This window comes from Mobula birostris, chromosome 17 (assembly GCF_030028105.1).
Source record: "Mobula birostris isolate sMobBir1 chromosome 17, sMobBir1.hap1, whole genome shotgun sequence".
Taxonomy (NCBI): Eukaryota; Metazoa; Chordata; class Chondrichthyes; order Myliobatiformes; family Myliobatidae; genus Mobula; species Mobula birostris.
The window spans coordinates 66685249-66702930 of record NC_092386.1 but is presented as its reverse complement, the minus strand read 5'-3'; positions in this window follow the sequence as shown (position 1 = coordinate 66702930).

The following is a 17682-nucleotide window of genomic DNA, read 5'->3' as shown; positions in this document are numbered from 1 at the left end:
TTTTCTATAGATTGTTCAATTTTGTACTGACCCATTGACCAGGGTCAAAGAATTAGAAACTGGAAGCCTTGTCTTGTCAGTTTGACGAAGCCGAAAGAGAGGAGCAGCCTACCACCATTTTGTGACCATTCACCGGGGAATTGACACACTTGTTGACACAATTGACACAAGGGCCAGGTGAAAGGAGAGATTCCCAAGAATGGTTCTCCGGTTGTCTGTTCATCCCAAGTTCTGTCAGATCTAAGGTACCTCAATGGGGACATGCATCTAAGATGACTGCTCACCCAGGGGTTGCCAGAGATCTTGAGTTTATTAGATGCTGGTGGTCCAACAATACGAGCAGGCATGCGAGGTGTGCGCCCAGAACAAGGAGCCACACACCCTACCTCAGGGGCTCCTCACCCTCCACCTGTTCTGGGCAGACCAGGGGTGCACATCCCCATGGACTTGGTCACAGGCCTTCCACCTTCCAAGGGGAAGGCCGTCACTATGGTGATTGTGGATTGCTTCCTGAAAGCTTGGAAATCCATTGCATTGGACAAACTACCATGAACGGCAGAGGAGCTGAGATTGTCCATCAGCTGGTCCTCAGGATCCATGGATTTCCGGTGGCCATTGTATCGGATTGTGGTCCTCAATTTACATCACGTTAATTGCTATTTATTTATATTTGCATTTTCACAGTTAGTTTTTCATTGATCCTGTTTTCTGTTCTATAGATTTGCTAAGTATGCCCACAGGAATAAGAATCTCAGGGTTGTACGTTGTTATGATATGCACTCAACCATGCCATCTTCTGGGGTTCAGACACTCCAACTCTCCAGGATATGGAGAGCAGGTGAGGCTCCTTTAAAGACTCGGGCCTGCCCCACTAATTGGCAGCCATGTTTTGGTGCCAGGATTTTAATATTTAAAGAGCACCTGAACGGAGGTTCAGTGCTCAGTTGTCAGCTCTAAGTTAGATTTTCATCTAGCATCTAGTTTAGAACCCTGTCCTTATTTCAGTCTCGTAAACTGTTTCCATTCTAGTCTTGGATACTCTAGCACTTGAGTTATAACCATCCTCGCCTCGGTCTCCCGTCACAGTAGGGCTGGGAGTGGAGAGATTGTTGGGTGGGCAGGTGGGATATCAGTGAACAACTGCGATTAGCAATGAACCATAAGCTGGGTGAGTGGCAACATAAGGGAATGCAGTTCAGGCATTAAAGAGGAATCAACTGAATTGCATATCAAATTCATCTAGAGAAGTATTTTATCGAGTTGTCATCATTAGATATATCACTGATGTAGAAAGTGTATCAACACCACAAGATTGATTTGAGCCCAGAAAGCAGTAGTTCTGATGTAAATGTATACAGCCTAGATCAACCCCATCAGTCTTGTTAACTCACCCCAATATTTCATCAAAAGTTAGTCAAAAATTGATTTAGAACAAAGAACGTAGAAATCTACAGCACATTACAGGCTCTTTGGCCCACAATGTTGTGCTGACCACGTAACCCACTCTCCGAACTGCCTAGAATGTCCCTACCACACAGCCCTCTATTTTTCTAAGCTCCATGTACCTATCTAAGAGTCTCTTAAAAGACCCAGTTGTATCTGCCTCTATCACCGTCGCAAGCAGTGCATTCCATGCAGCCACCACTCTCTGTGTGAAAACTTACCCCTGACATCCCCTCTATACCTACTTCCAAGCACCTTAAGACTATGCCCCCTCACGTTAACCATTTCAGCCTGGGAAAAAGCCTCTGGCATCATCTTATACACCTCTATCAGGTCACCTCTCATCCTCTGTCACTTGAAGGAGAAAAGATCAAGTTCACTCAACCTATTCTCATAAGGCTTGCCCTCCAATCCAGGCAACATTGTTGTAAATCTCCTCTGCACTCCCTCTACAGTTTCCACATCTTTCCTGTAGCAAGGTGACCAGAACTGACACAGTACTCCGAGTGGGGTCTTGCTAAATTCTTGCATAGCTGTAACATTACCTAACAGCTCTTGAACTCAATCCCACTGTTGATGAAGGTCAACACACCATATGCCTTCTAAACAATGCTGTCAACCTGCGCAACAGCTCGGAGTGTCCAATGGACACGGACCCCAAGATCTCTCTGATCCTCCACACTGCCAAGAGCTTTACAATTAACATAATATTCTGTCTTCAAACTTGACCTGCTGAAATAAACCACTTCACACTTATCTGGGATGATCTCCATCTGCCACTTCTCAGCCCAGTTCTGCATCCTATTAATGTCCCACTGTAACCTCTGACAACCCTCCAAACTATCTACACCACTCCCAACTTTTGTGTCATCAGCAAACTTACTAACCCACCCTTCTACTTCCTCATCCAGGTCATTTATAAAAATTATAAAGAGGAGGGGTCCCAGAACAGATCCTTGCAGAACACCACTGGTCACCGTCCTCCATGCAGACTATGAACCATCTACAACCACCCTTTGCCCTCTGTGGGCAAGCCAATTCTGGATCCACAAAGCAAGGTCTCCTTGGATCCCATGCCTGCTTACTTTCTGAATGAGCCTTGCATGGGGAACCTTATCAAATGCTTTACTGAAATCCATATACACTACATCCACTGCTCTACTTTCATCCTCAAAGAATTCAATCAGGCTTGGAAGGCTTGACCTGCTCTTGACAAAGCTATGCTGACTATCCCTAACCAGATTATAGCTCTCTAAACATTCATAAATTCTGCCTCTCCAACAACTTGCCCACCACTGAAGTAGGACTCACAAATCACTTTTCATTTATTGACTCCTATTTCTTAAAGTGGTTATTGTTTTTCTCATATTGTTCCCTTTAAAAGGTTCCCGACAACCTTTGCACACATGCAGCCATTAGCTTTCTGACTGGGGAATGAAAATTACTGCACCATTCCCATGTTCAAGAAAGACCAAAATATCGTAGCAAGAATCTTTGCAATTCCATGCCCCAATTTTCAAAGAAAAATTGGGGATGTTTTCCTTGCCATTATTGATTAAACCTCAATCAACAATTTTGATGGAAAGTACATTGACTGTGTTGTTTCCTACAAATGACGTCTGGCGAAGTAACTCATTGGCTGTGAATTTGCTTTACAACATTCTGTAAGAAGATTCACCCAAGTCAATTTCTGGGAAGGAGTTTTCCTTCTGAGGAAATGTTGATTGAGTTGGTGCTACATTCACTGGAATTTAGAATAAATTTTCTTGAAACATTGTGAGGAGGACGGGGTTGATAGGCACTATATAAACTATTAAGTTGGTATTTAAACAAATGCCCTGACCCTTTGAAAAATGTTCCTTTGACTCTCACTCCAATTTCTTTGAATATCCATTGAAATTATGTGTATTTTCAAAGATTTTGCCATTTCCTCTGTTATCCACTCATCTATTCTCATACACACTTCTGCCTCTCCTTCCATTTTCCATTTCACCTCTGGAATTTTTGTATGTATTTGGTTGTTATCAAAAACCAATAGTTTCAATTTCATTTTAACCTCTGTAACTTTCCTAGTCCACTGGGAAACTCTAGATTTGGATTTTCTTCCTTCCGTCCATCCCCCATCCTCCTTAGCAATGCATCCAGTCAAATTATCTCATCTTGCAAAAGATTTCCATTTTTTTAGTTTCTTTTCATCCGTCAGTCTTTAATCACAAGGGTGATGTATCTTTTCAATTCAACTCCTTTTCAGTAATGCCTTACCCATTCTTTTTTCCCTTCCCTTTCTTTCCTGTATTGCCAGGAATATTATGCCCATTTCTTGCCTGAGCCAGTTTCCATGGTGCCACATATAGTATAATTCCATGTTGTCATGGATTGGTTCTGGTAGTTCACCAACTTTACTTACCAGTTGCTGTACATTTACACAGATAAACTGCAAACCATCTTAATCAGCGTTGCACTTCCCCATTCGATTTCTCCCATTTCCAAAGCACTAATGCAAATTGTCCTCTGCACATTTTGTAATCTCTTTCCTAATGTTTCATTCTGCTTCCTCATAATTTGATAACTGTTTCAACCCTCCTCCACACCAATAACTAACTTCACTATGAGAAGATTAATCTCAGCCTGCCTGTGATTCTAAGTATGTTTCACATGACAGAAACACGCCTGGTAATTGCTATTAATCTATAATAGAAAGTTAACACACAGGTTGTGGTGTTCTCAGTATTACCTGTTTCCACAGTCATTATCATTGGTGGCTCGAAGCTACATTGCCCATTTCTCTACATACCCCTGCCCCGGGAATAGACTGAAATCCCTACATTTCTGAAGCTCACCTTCTTGCACCAATTCTGCAGCCACTCATTAATCTGTTTTATCTTTCTCCTCCTGTAGTCCCAGGCACCTGGCAACCAAATAATTTAGAGATGACTATTTTTGAAACCCTACTTTTAGTTACCTCCCCAGTTACTAAAACGAAACCTATTGGAGTCCAATGAGTTTCCTGTGAATGTCATTGGTTCTAACAGGGGGAAAAGGCCTTGTTAGTGACAGAGGTCAGAGGATAATGGCTGGACTGATTCAAACTGACAGGAAGGTGACAGTAACTCAAATGATCACGCATTACAACAGTGGCGTGAGAAGAGCATCTCTGAATGCACAACACGTTGAACCTTGAAGAGGATGGGCTACTGCAGCAGAAGACCATGAACATGCATTCAGTGGCCACTTTATTTAGTACAGAAGGTACTTAAGAAAATTGATAAACTTGCAAACCTAACATAAAAACAAAAAGTGCTGGAAACACTGAGCAGATAACTAATATCTGTGGAAAGGGAAACAGTTAACATTTCAGATCTGGAAGGACAGACTAGGCTCAGAGGTACAGCAGAAAAGGTTTATCAGCTTAATTTTGCTGAATAGGCACCTTGGCTTTCTCTGAGATCCCCACCATCAAAGAAGACAATTTCCAACCAACTTGACTGTTTCCATATGATATTTTAAAATGGTGGAAAGTACTAGATACAGCAGGCAACAGCGTTCCCTCTACGTTCCCGTGCAGGAAGCTTTTACATGGTCAAAACTGTGCGGCTCTTTAAATGTTGTTTTGAAATATGTATACTCTGAATAGTTAGAATGGAAATGAAAAATCACATACTTTTGATTTTATTTATTATTTGAAGGGTATAATGAGAAACAATACAACAAAGAAAATCTATCACGTTCCATAAACTTTTTCTCATCTGTCTCATAAGATCATAAAACATAGGAGCAGAATTAGGCCATTCAGCCCATCAAGTCTGCTCTGTCATTCTATCAAGGCTTATTTATTTTCCCACTCAACCCCATTCTCCTGCCTTCTCCCCATAACCTTTAACAATCTTACTAATCAAGAACTTATCAAACTTTGCTTTAAATGGAGAATTCCAACAGATTTCTCAGGCAAGATTTCCCCTTAAGGCAGGGGTTCCTAACCATGTTAATAGTAGGGGTCCATGGCATAAATAAAGTTTGGGAACCCCTGCCTTAAAGAACCCATACTGAATTCAGCCTATTTTATCGTGGGCCTCCAAGTACCCAAAAATCTCATCCTTAAGTTATGGACTCTAACATTTTGCCAACCACTGAAGTCAGGCTAACTAGCTTATAATTTCCTGTCTTTTGCTTCTCTCCCTTCTTCGAGTGGAATGACATTTGTCATTTTCCAGTCCTCTGGAACCATTCCAGATCTATTGATTTTTGAAAGATCACTACTAATGCCTCCACAATCTCTTAAACTACCTCCTTCAGAACCCTGAGGTGTAACCTATCTGGTTCTGGTGACTTATCCACCTTCAGATCTTTCACTTTTCCAAGCACTTTCTCCTTAGTAATAACGAAAAACACTCATTTCCGGCCCCTGACACTCTCAAATTTCTGGCATGCTGCTGATTTCTTCCACAGTGAAGATGGACACAAAATATTTCTGCTGTTCACCTAAAATTTCTTTGTTTAAAGGCCAGTATATAACTCCCAATAGCGTCTTTTTGTCCTTGTAGTTCCTTAATTCTACCCACAAGGATTCCACATCTTCTGATCCTATGTCACTTTTTGCTAAGGATTTGAATTCATTATTTCACCAACAAAGCAACCCCAACCCCTCTGCCCACCGACCTATCCTTTCATTTAGATGTGTGTCCTTAGATGTTCAGCTCCCAGCTGTGACTTTTGAACCAGGACTCTGTGATGACATCATGCCTGCCAATTTCTAGCTGCACTACAAGATCATCTACCCTATTTCAATATGCATTCAAATATAACACCCTTAGCCCTGTATTCATTACCCTTCTTTTCAAAGTTGTCTCTATTTTGCCTGAAGTTAAATTGCTATTCCTTTCTAAACATTTTGCTGTAACTCCTCATTCTGGAGAATTCAATACCCCTCTTGCACTCCCCTTCCCCTTGACATTATCCATATTTTCCAAGCTGTTGAACCCACTCTTTACGATCTAGTTTAAAGCAGGGGTTCCCAACCTGGAGTCTATAGAACCCTTGCTTAATGGTATTGGTCCATGACATTAAAAAAAAAGGTTGGAACACCTGGTTTAAAACCATATTCACAGCCCTAGTTATGCGGTTTTCCAGAACTTTGTTCCCAGCATGGTTCAGGTGAAGCGCGTCCCATCGGAACACCTATACTTCCCCAATGCCAGAGCTAATATCTCGCGAATTCAAACACACTTCTCTCACACCAGCCTCTGAGCTATACATTAACTCTCTGATCTCATTTCCACAAACTCTGCCTGACTTCTGTTTTTATTGCAGATTTACAGCATCTGCAGATGTTTATTTGGACAGATACTTAGTCTGAAATGCAACGGACAATTCTGTAATTGCACAGCGAAGTCTAACAGTATGTTCTACAGGTGTGCGCCGCTTAACGTCCATTCAGACAATGTCTGATCGCATATACGTCTGTAGTCCCGATCGGAGAACGTGACGTAGCGGACGTAACCAATCTCGTGTATCGCGCGTCTCTTGAGTGTAGTAGTGTTATCTCTCTGTTTAACTTTCTTTCGAAAATATAACCGTAAAATACACCATGGCTTCCAAACACAGCAAAACCCACTCCTAGTGATAGCAGCAGCAAGAGGCAAAGGAAAAGTATTGATTTGGAAGTGAAACAAAAGGTTATTAAACAGTATGAAGGTGGAAAACCAGTGAATGCTATTGCTCGGGATTTAGGCATGTCACACTCGACAATCACGACGATCCTGAAAAACAAAGAAAAAATTCTGGAAGCTGTTAAAGGACCGGCTTCACTGAAAACTACAAAGCTCACGAAAATGCGAGAGGGACCTATATCAGATATGGAGAAATTGCTAATGACATGGATTTAGTCAATACAGCTACACTGCAGTACTCCATATAGGTTTTGTGGGACCCATAGTAATGTGAAGCATATTAATGGACACTGGATACCCCCCTAATTTTCTTATATTATGTTCATATTATTTTTTATTGCTTTGGCTTGTTATTTTGTTCATTCACAATTTGATTAATGTTCAGTTGCACTAGCAACGGTAATATTTTAGTGGGTTGGTTGTTGGTTACAAGGGGCAAAGCTTATACAGGCATTTGGGCAGCTGAGGGGTCCTGGGGGGCACAGAAGTGCGCACGTGGTGGAGTAGACGGAGACAGCCCGGCAGCATGCATGGTAAGCCAATGCACTTGTTACCAACCCCCTCTGTTCTCTGCTCATGAAGATGACATTGCTGTGCCTTCAGTTCAGGCCCATCTCCGCCGGTGCCGCAAGGTCTGGAAGGATGCGCGCACGGCCCTGCTCCGCTCAGCCGACCGCAAATGGAGGATTGCCGATTGCCATTGGATTCCTACACCAAATTATCGGCCTGAGCAGAACGTTTGGCTCCCATCAAAAGACATTTCCTCAAGAATGAACCCAAGAAACTTGCCCCTCGCTACCTGGGACCATTCGAGATTGAGTGTGTCATCAGCCCCTTGGCAGTCCAACTCAAACTGCCCAGACCTATGCACATCTATCTTACATTCCACGTCTCCCAATTGAAACCTGTATCTGTCAGCCCTTTGTGCCCTCCTGCCGAACCTCCTCCACTCGCGCCCAGATCATTGACGACCACACAGTGTACCCCGTCCAGCGAATACTGGACATGCGCCGCCGAGGCAGGGGCCTCCAGTACCTGGTCGATTGGGAGGGATGTGGCCCTAAGGAATGCTCCTGAGTTCCCCACTCCTTCATCCTGGACCCTTTCCTCATCCGTGATTTCCACTGAGACAGTCCGGACAAGCCTGGTGGTTTGCCTGGAGGCACCCGTTGAGAGGTGGGTACTGTCACTGTCCCGATCGTTAATTCCCTTTCTCCTAATTTCCTTTGATTGTGCCACAGTTCCGACCGTTAATTTCCTATTTGCTTCTAATTCTCTTTGATGACGGCACACCTGGTTTCCATCAAGAGCTGCAGCATAAGAACCCCGGCGTCACAACCACTAGTCGCCAGATCGTTGGTTTTGCCTGTGTGGTGATTAACCTTTCCCGGCCACTTGGGACCGTGTGTTCCAAGTTTTGCTCCAGTTTCTAGGTTTACCTATGAAACTCTGTCTCTCTGTGTCAAGGCTGTGTGTCCAGATCCCTCCTGTTTGCTGTTCTACGTTCACGTCCGGGTAAGCATCCTAACTCAATCTCCGTGCCTGTGTCCTACACTTCGGTTCACTTCATTCGCTCATTGCAACACCTGCATAATTAATACTGTTTCATGTGTTTTCTGATCCCAGGTCTTCATTGTGTACAACACAATGTTGCTCAGACGGATGCTTTATTACTTGGCGAAGAATTACTGCCACATCATTGCTCTTTCCAAACATTTGCCCTGTCTTTTGAGCATCAAGGGTGTTGTTGACATACTGTAAAACTTCCTTAGTGCTTTAACAATAGTGACACTGTCACATTCAGATAGTCTTAAAATACCCACAAACACAGTCTCTTGGGAAATTTCATTTTCTGGTCAAAACTTAAAGTACAAAATTAACATTGCCTGTACAGAAATGTCTGTACATCTGTTAACAATTAGCATATGGAAATGAGATTTACACAGTTCTTTAATGATCTGTTTCTGAAGCACAAAGCTGATTCACTCATCAAATTCAAACCCATGGTTCTTACGGCACCAGCTCTCTGCTATATTTATGTATCTGGCCACGTACGTGAATTTCTTTCACAGAATGCATAGGAGAATTAATTTTAATTGCAAAAATAATGTTGTCAGTTACCACTTTGACCATATTGGACTTCTTTCACACACCTTGTTTTACTCTTGCTTCCCGCTCTTTTCAAGTTTCAGTTAATATGTGCATAATTCCACATTTCCTAATTTGGTAACTGCATCTGTGTGAATTCTCTAGTTAAGATGTCATTTTAAGCCATCTAACTTCTGTTCTTCCCCTTTTTTTCAACTACTGAGCTTCTACCCCAATTTTCACTTCTGCACAAATGATGCATACGACACCACCAGTATATTGATGTAAGGGGTTTCTTTTTTTTATGTCACTGCGTAGTCTAATTAAAATGGCTTCTTTGTTATGTTATAATTGAAAGGGCTTCTTTGTTATGTTAACTGCTGAGAAAGTCGTCCCACTAGCAGTTTGTTTGGATCACGTTACTGATAAGGAGATGTTACGAACCAATTGGGATAGTTGTTATGATTTTGGTGTGACTGTAAGATATTGTATGTGCGGGGTTTTGGGGGAGAAGGCGGGAGAGAGAGACAGAGGATGGACCAGGTGCTGTGAGTCCGCTAAAGGGGTCGGACCCCGAATGGGGCATTCGGCGAGGAGAGGAGACGCAGACGGACTCGTGTGGAGCGTCTGGTCAACCACTGTTGTTGATCCCAGGCGGCCGGTCGAGGTGGTCCAAGGGGTCGCAGGGTGAAGGAGAAGTTGGGTCCTGAGCTCTAAATGTTTGTGCACGAAGAGATTGAACTTTGATAAGTGTGGCACCTTTTTATTTTCCTTTTATATTTTATTCTCTATTAGTTATACAGTTCCAGTAATTTCTATAAATTGTAAATCATTTAATCGTATCTGGTATATTGTCTGTTATTTGGCCGGGGTGGGGTACATCACACAGCATCCACACAAACTGATTCCCCAGTTTGGCGGGGCCGAGGCTGTTTCCCTAGACGCCAGCGAGCCGAGCGACCCTAAGGCTGGCCTGGTGGGCTACATTGATATGTAAAAATATCACCAAATTTTATTTTTTTTGTTTTTGATGCGAAGACGATAATGTTTGCATTCAGCAAAGTGTAGATAACATTCAGGCCTGGTCTAATCAATGGCAAGTGACATTTGTACACATAAATGGTCATGTCTGGCATTTATTCCAACAAGAGGGAATCTGAACGCTTATCTTTGACTGCAAATCTCCCACCATCAATATCTTAGCGGGTCATCAGTGACAAGAGCTTCGGAAAACTGTGGCTACAAGGTCAAGCCAGAGGTTGGGTATGCAAATGATTCAGTTTCTGCACCTCATGACCTTTCGGTCATCACATGACACAGGTCAAGGATGTGATGAAATGACTGAATGGTCAGATTGATGGCTGCCCAACCTCAACTCTCAGCATTCATTCCTTCACAAGCACAGTGTTCACCATCTACAAAATGCACTGCTGCCACTCTCCTGCATTGCTGCAATCCACAGTCTTTTCACAAAGCAGAATAAGAGCATCATATAGACAAATAGGAACTGCATCAGCTGCAGGTCCCCCAGCCCCCTCACTCAACTCATATATCATCTTGATTTGTAAGTACTTTGCTAGCCTTTCATCATCATTTGTTCTTGGCCATCACAGCAGTGTGGCGGTTAGCATGAGGCTATTACAGCTCGGGGCGTTGGAGCTCAAAGTTCAGACTGTGAGGAGACTGCATGTCCTCCCAGTGGAATGCTTGGGTTTTCTCCTGGTGCTCCAGTTTCCTCCCCACAGACCCGAGATGTACCGGTTGGTAGGTTAATTGGCCATTGTAAATTGCCCCATGATTAGGTTGGGATTAAATGGTGGTTGCTGGGCGGTGCGATTTGAAGGGCAAGAAGAGCCTATTCTGTGCCGTATCTCTAAGTAAAATAAAATAAATCCTGGAACTCTCTCCAAACAGCAGCAATGTAAGAAACCTTCAGCAGAAGGACTGCAGCAGTTTCAGAAGGCAGTTCACCATCATCTTCTCATTGGGAATTCAGGACAGGCAATAAGTTCTGGTCTTACCAACAACACCCACATCTCAGAAATTAACTGAACTAAGTGTCCTTTTTATAAAGCAAAGTAAATCAATAACTTTCAGCATTTAGAAGATTGAGAGATGAATTAAGAGACTCTGAGGGCTTGACAGAGCAAATTCAGCAGAAATCAAGATAACGAGCCAATCATTTTGCTCGGAAACTAATTTCTTTTCTCAGATGGTTCTAAACCTCTGGAATTGTCTACTCCTCAGAAACCTGTGAGTACAGATATATTTGCATGAACTTTGCTGCATTCTATAGGTGTTCTGGATGGATGGTAGAGCCCAGTGGCACAACTAGAATCACCAAGTTCTAGTACCATACAAAAACTAGTGGCCCACTTTGTCCATGCCAACCAGCTGTTCTTTTTGACTACAATGGTGATGCCTTTTGGTCTTGGGAATACTGTTCACAACTAATTAGATGGAGCAATATTCTTTGTCACTCATGACATGCCTGACCAACGAATGCTTCATGCTATTAATGAATGCTAAAAGTCAAGCATACATCTGCACACGCAAGGCATCAATGTTTTCTCAGTCATTTTATTGCTCATTAGTTTTATTCCCTGCATAGTATTCATCCAAGAGAGTTGATTAGTAATACCTTTGAGGATGCTGACAATTGAAAGATCTTGGTTGATACATCTCTTAAGATGTTACACTGCCTTGGTGGTTGCCTGTTTAATGTTCTCATCAGTATTGGAATGGGAATTGTTTATTGTTGTCCCAGGCACCGAGGTACAGTGAAAAGGTCATCTTGCATACTGTTCATACAGATTCAATCATTACACAGTGCATTGAGGCAGAATAATAAAATACAGAACAAAATATGACATCTATAGAGAAAGTGCAGCGCAGATAAAGAGCGTAGTGCAAGACTGTGAGTCCATCCTGTGCTACAATGGAACCATTGAATAGCTTTATAACAGATGGGTCGAAGCTGTCCTTGAGCCTGGTGATGAGTGCTTTTCAAGCTGTCCAATGGAAGAGGGGAGAAGAGAGAATATACGGAGAGTATGGGGTCTTCGATTATGCTGCCCGCTTTATCGTGGCAGTGAGAAGGACAAACAGAGTCCATGGAAGGAAGGCTGGTTGCTGAACATAAGCCAATATTTCCCTTTTCTTATTTGAACTACTTGTTCATTGTTTTATCCCATTTACAAGATGAGTAACTCAGGTAAGATTCATCCTGTGGGAAAAAAAGTCACACCACTACGTGGTAGGGCAGATGATATCCTAAACCTGGACTATACCTGCTGGTTGTGTCTGCAAAGGGTATGAGCACTTGCTGATCTTAATCACAGGATAACTCCAAACTGGTTTAATAACACAGACACAGTGGGTTTTTTTCATGGAATAAACTTCACCTTTGTGAGACTTTAGTATGTTCAGAAAATAGCTGAAGAGGAAGGTTGTTTCAGTTCTTGGCTCCGCACTTAGAGCTTGAGTCTTGGATGTAAAGAATTGATTGCTGCATATTTGGAACTGAACATATGTCATCAATCCTACTCTCTGAATCTGTGTTTAATGGAGCAGGCAATTTAAGGGATGGTTTGTGCCGTGGCTAAGCTGGGGGTGGGTGTTTGCAGTGGGATTTGAGCTTTCTAATTTGGAAGCTGAGGGATGTTAGGGGCTAGCATTTGCTTTGTGGTTTTGGATGGGACGAAGGGAAAAAAGAATCAGAATTAGCATACTAAGGAAAAGTAACAATGGATTGGTTATCTTCACTAACAGGGGTGAAGGTTGGAGCCCGCAGCAGATTGCTACCTCAGACCCAGTGCTCATGATATCAGGATGTCAGCTGGGATTGGGGTGAAGTTGTGGATGTGGGAGGCTAGTGAAGGTAAGTAATTTACTAACTTGACTGGCTTTCTGTGTCAGAAAGACTCTGTTGATTTGGCCATCGATAGGTACTGCCAGAACAAAGTGGCTCATGTTTTCTTGCATGCTTCAAAGTAAGTGTTGTATGGTTGATGATATCATACCATGCACCCTGTGATGTGGAAATTGCATCGAGTACAATGATGGACAACACCCAGATGTGCACGGTCAAATTTCCAAAGATGCCAAATGGGAAAAATAATTTTCAATTACAAAATGCTGAAAACATAATTATATTTTTCAAACATGTGGCTCTTCCACAAAGATCAGAAGGACTTTTCATAATAATTTTATGATGTCTAAAATACCAGGTAAAATTGTGATTGGGTTATAAACAGTCAGAATAGCCTCAGCATCTAGAGATAATTGCAAATAAGCTTTAGACCATAAGATATAGGAGCAGAATTAGGCCATTTGGCCCATCGAGTCTGCTCAGCTATTTCATCATGGCTGATCCAATTTTCCTCTCAGCCCCAATCTCCTGCCTTCCCCCCCCCGCCCCCCCCCCCCCCGTATGCCTTCATGCCCTGACCAGTCAGGAATGTATCAACCTCTGCCTTAAATATACATAAGGACTTGGCCTCCACAGCTGCCTGTGACAAAGAATTCCACAGATTCACCACTCTCTGGCTAAAAAAATTCCTCCTCATCTCTTTATGGGAGCATACAAGAGAGTTTGATTTTCATTGCTTTGGTGTTGTCCTTATCAGTAATCAAATGACCAGTAAGAATTAGCAAGATTTTTTCCAAACCAAGGCTATGATATTTATTAATAAGATTTCCATTAAGTTCTGACTTTACACTATTAAACTTCTGACTTAACGCTATTAAACTGAAATATAATCAAGTTGATTGCAACAATTTTATTCTTCACTTCAGTATGTCTGAGTTCCAAAAATGCACTTTCTGCATTGACCTCCCCTCTGATGCACTTGATCCAGAAGCAGTCATGTAACATATTAACATGTGACACCAAGCTACTTGACTTCTACCAGTTTTGAGTCAGGCTAAAAGAAGAAATGGTAATGCATCTTTAATAACAGTGAGAGTGCAGAGTTATCCAAAATTAAATTCAAGCTTCGCACATCAAAGTTGCTGGTGAACGCAGCAGGCCAGGCAGCATCTCTAGGAAGAGGTACAGTCGACGTTTCAGGCCGAGACCCTTCGTCAGGACTAACTGAAGGAAGAGCTAGTAAGAGATATGAAAGTGGGAGGGGGAGGGGGATATCCAGACAGGAGGGGGAGGGATGGAGCCAAGAGCTGGACAGGTGATTGGCAAAGGGGATATGAGAGGATCATGGGACAGGAGGTCTGGGGAGAAAGACAAGTGGGGGGGGACCCAGAGGATGGGCAATGGGTATAGTCAGAGGGACAGAGGGAGAAAAAGGAGAGTGAGAGAAAGACCGTGTGTATAAAAATAAATAACAGATGGGGTACGAGGGGGAGGTGGGGCATTAGCGAAAGTTAAAGAAGTCGATGTTCATGCCATCAGGTTGGAGAATTCCACATCCCATTCCCATTCTGACATGTCTATCCACGGCCTCCTCTACTATAAAGATGAAGCCACACTCAGGTTGGAGGAACAATACCTTATATTCCGTCTGGGTAGCCTCCAACCTGATGGCATGAACATCGACTTCTCTAACTTCGGCTAATGCCCCACCTCCCCCTCGTACCCCATCTGTTATTTATTTTTATACACACATTCTTTCTCTCACTCTCCTTTTTCTCCCTCTGTCCCTCTGAATATACCTCTTGCCCATCCTCTGGATTCCCCCCTCCCTTGTCTTTCTCCCCGGACCTCCTGTCCCATGATCCTCTCATATCCCCTTTGCCAATCACCTGTCCAGCTCTTGGCTCCATCCCTCCCCCTCCTGTCTTCTCCTATCATTTTGGATCTCCCCCTCCCCCTCCCACTTTCATATCTCTTACTCACTCTTCCTTCAGTTACTCCTGACGAGGGGTCTCGGCCTGAAACGTCGACTGTACCTCTTCCTACAGATGCTGCCTGGCCTGCTGCGTTCACCAGCAACTTTGATGTGTGTTGCTTAAATTCAAGCTTAATTAGTTAAATTTTGTGTTCAGATTGCAAAATTGAACTTACAGGTCAGTATCTTTAGAAGGTTGGAGGTGATCTATCAAAGGTATTTAAAAAGATGGAAGCAATTGATTGGTTATACTGTAAGTTGGAAGTTGTTTTCTCTGGTGAGGGAGATTGAAAACAATAGGAACACAATTTTGGGCTTATTTTGACTAAAATCTAGAGGCATTGTTTTCATTCACCATGTTTGTAAGTATGGAACTCTCTCCCCTGAAATGTTGTGTTATGGAGTCAACTGAAATTTTCAAAACTGGTATCAACTGATTGTTGTTGGGTGGTGGTTGCTTCAAGGGATATGGATCAAGAGTACACAAATGGAGTTGTCAGATTGTCCACAAACTGACTGATAGCAGAGCAACCCTGATGACTAATAGGTCACTTCTCCCAATATCTTTTTGAACCTGTTCTCAGCATCCTCAACCCAAGTATGATTTCTTTTCAGAAAGTGCCATTTACTAACTCATAGATTTAGGAGTTGGAGTATATATTCTGATAAAAGCCAACATTCCTCCCAATACAGCACTTACCAAGCAATTATGAGCACATTAAAGAATGCTGAAAAAAAGCAATCGATTAAAAAAATAAACCAAATTGATATTCATGCATATCCCTAATGATGCTGAGCAAAAAAAAACAATTCACTGACTATTGAAGGTTTGCTGTGTCTGCGATATTATTTCAGCTCAGTGAAAACTTAGTGCTTTTTTAATTATTAGCTCCTTCCAAATACCTTTGGCTTCAAAGCAAATTGGAAGGAAAAGGACGGGGTAAGTGTTGTTAAAATGTGTACCATCTGGTCAACACACTAGCCCCTTCAGCAATATTTCCTTAACATAAAGCCAGGCCAGTGTTATGTCTCTGGGAGCTTTGGACAAGGGTTGGGTTTGAAACCCTATGTTTTACAAGAGATGGTAACCAAAATCCACTCTGTTGCATCTGTGCTCATTCAACTGTGACAATTTATGTTTATGATGTATCAAATACAGCTGTGAATTTGATCATAACAAATAAATTCAAGTTGAAGTTGAACCAATAAGTTCAAATAATCTCAGCTCTAGTTCCCCCTTTCCCTCACTTCCTGGGCTGCAGGATACAAATACAGGTACTGTCTTGTCCTGCCCTCGGCTTATGCATGGAATATGACTTCCTTACTGCAGCTCATTCAAAGACTGTGAAGTTCTATTGGTGGCCTCCAATTATTTATTCAATTTTCTAAGTTTATAGAGAAATGGGATCCATTGACCTCTGCAAAAAATTCATTAAATTGTGTTTTATGGGATAATTTGCCAGTTAGTTTCATTAAACTGTGATCAATTTATACTAAAGTTCTCAAAGATCATTAGTCACCATCTTGCGAGCAAGCTCATCATGGTACTCATTAGCCATACCACAGTCAGTATCTTTTTTTGATGATACAAAGACTTCAGAGGATTGACTAGTGTGAAGATATTGCATAACCTTGGCTTCCATTCCCTTGAGTATTGCTGAACGAAGAATAATCTGAGATAGGTGTTTAAAAATTTTAATGAATTCAATGGGATAGATGATACCATGAAATGGTGTAAGAACTGTGTCTTCTGGTGACATAAAGAACAGAGGAATCAAACTTAAAATCCAATGTATATTGAATGGGAGTTCACGTTAAGTAGCTATTGACATAGTCCAAGTAAAAATTAAGGTAATTGAAATTCAACAAATAAAATGGACTGGGGAAAGTTAATTTTCGACTCTCCTTCACTGATCCATTGTTGTTGGTAGGTACAGGATGTCACTGTTGCTGTGACCATAACACTTCCACCCATAAAGAAATTGATGGGTGGATATGGAGCTGATGTTTCTCCTGGCTGGACAGTCTAAAACAAGGAGCCTCTGTTCAAATGAAATGTCAGCTATTCAGGACAGAAATGACAGGAAATTTCATCACCCAGAGGTAGTGAATCTTTTAAATTGATGTTCTATGGGAGCTGTGGAGGAACAATTACTGACTATATGCAAAACAAAGATCAATAGGAGTTTAGATATTAACGAAATCAAGGAAAAAATGGGGTTCGTGCAGCAAAGAGACACCGAGGTAAAATATTAACCAGTGCAGTTTTCCTGGACTAGTTTGAGAACCTGCTCTAAACGCAAACACGAGGAAATCTGCAGATGCTGGAAATTCAAGCAACACACACAAAAAATGCTGGTGAATGCAGCAGGCCAGGCAGCACCTATAGGAAGTGGTACCGTCGACGTTTCGGACCAAGACCCTTCGTCAGAACCTGCTCTAAACCTTTTTTTTAATTCCTTCCTTGGTGCAATACAAAAATACATCTTATCAACTGGGATAAGGTCATATCCAGACAAGGATAGTTTACAGATAGTGTGCAATCACTGAAGAGAGGCTTTTGAAGAGTATAGCTTTCCTTTGCTCAGCAGGGGACTGGAGCCATTTGGCATACCAAGATGAGATAAGGATGCAACCAA